Source organism: Poecilia formosa, unplaced genomic scaffold (assembly GCF_000485575.1).
Source record: "Poecilia formosa unplaced genomic scaffold, Poecilia_formosa-5.1.2 Scaffold646, whole genome shotgun sequence".
In the NCBI taxonomy this organism is placed as follows: Eukaryota; Metazoa; Chordata; class Actinopteri; order Cyprinodontiformes; family Poeciliidae; genus Poecilia; species Poecilia formosa.
The window spans coordinates 108,569-109,142 of record NW_006800585.1 but is presented as its reverse complement, the minus strand read 5'-3'; the positions used below and the strand labels follow the sequence as shown (position 1 = coordinate 109,142).

The 574-nt window shown below is 69.7% G+C and overlaps 1 protein-coding gene across 1 annotated transcript in view; it reads right to left on the bottom strand.

The window, feature by feature from the left end:
• The window catches only part of lmbrd2b (LMBR1 domain containing 2b), an 11,696-nt gene that overhangs the window by 5,162 nt on the left and 5,960 nt on the right, over window positions 1–574 (bottom strand). The gene's annotated exons all lie outside the window — the stretch shown is intronic.

Below are 574 nucleotides of genomic sequence, written 5' to 3'. Positions count from 1 at the left end.
GGTCAGGGACCGGGTCAGGGACCGGGTCAGAGGACCGAGTCAGAGGACCGAGTCAGGGACCGGGTCAGGGACCAGGTCAGAGGACCGAGTCAGGGACCGGGTCAGGGACCGAGTCAGAGGACCGGGTCAGGGACCGAGTCAGAGGACCGGGTCAGGGACCGAGTCAGGGACCGGGTCAGGGACCGGGTCAGGGACCGGGTCAGGGACCAGGTCAGGGACCGGGTCAGGGACCAGGTCAGAGGACCGAGTCAGAGGACCGGGTCAGGGACCGGGTCAGGGACCAGGTCAGGGACCGGGTCAGGGACCGGGTCAGGGACCAGGTCAGGGACCGAGTCAGAGGACCGGGTCAGGGACCGAGTCAGGGACCGGGTCAGGGACCAGGTCAGAGGACCGAGTCAGAGGACCGGGTCAGGGACCGGGTCAGGGACCGGGTCAGGGACCAGGTCAGAGGACCGAGTCAGAGGACCGGGTCAGGGACCGAGTCAGGGACCGGGTCAGGGACCGGGTCAGGGACCGGGTCAGGGACCGGGTCAGAGGACCGAGTCAGGGACCGGGTCAGGGACCGGGTCAGAGG